This window comes from Odontomachus brunneus, unplaced genomic scaffold (assembly GCF_010583005.1).
Source record: "Odontomachus brunneus isolate Ranch 3 - 2012 unplaced genomic scaffold, Obru_v1 Obru_scaffold_268, whole genome shotgun sequence".
NCBI lineage: Eukaryota > Metazoa > Arthropoda > Insecta > Hymenoptera > Formicidae > Odontomachus > Odontomachus brunneus.
This window is the reverse complement of record NW_022639718.1, coordinates 105910-106466: the sequence shown is the minus strand read 5'-3', so window position 1 is coordinate 106466 and position 557 is coordinate 105910. Positions and strand designations below refer to the sequence as shown.

The following is a 557-nucleotide window of genomic DNA, read 5'->3' as shown; positions in this document are numbered from 1 at the left end:
TATAAAGCGCTATCATTTCCTCACCACCTAGCGGTAGATAGCACGGTGCGTTTTTTTTATAGTGGTATCCCCAGTAGGCCTAATCCACTCTCATTATTTAATGCAAAAAACCTAACCTAGATAATATACACAATAGATTACAATAATATGTACAATAAATTACAATAATATATACAATAAAAATGTCGCTCCTATGTCGATTGTATGTCTCAGCATGGAAAACGATTCATCACGGCATATAAGTCGTAAAAACGTTTATTTTTCTTCTTTTTCCTGTTTTCACTGTTTACGATACAATTGGCGGATGCTAGAATGCGACATTTTCCGGCATCATAGTTGCGTCCCTTCATCATGTAATCCTGCTGATGCCTTACAAGTTTCCGGCACCACTTCCGACTGCGGCTTTAATTGTACGTTTTTAACCGACTTGAGAACATCCACAATGTATTTGTGTTCACGCAGCTATTTCTTAGCAAGCAGTGGTATTGAACAATTGTTTAACCATTTTTGAAGCCAAGTGCTATATTCGATCGCCTGTTCGATTCCAGTGTTGTTGG

At 37.9% G+C, this 557-nt stretch overlaps 1 pseudogene; it reads right to left on the bottom strand.

Moving 5' to 3' along the window:
- Nucleotides 1-330: 330 nt before the first annotated feature.
- LOC116853020 overlaps nt 331-557 on the bottom strand; it is an 11090-nt pseudogene continuing 10863 nt past the window's right edge.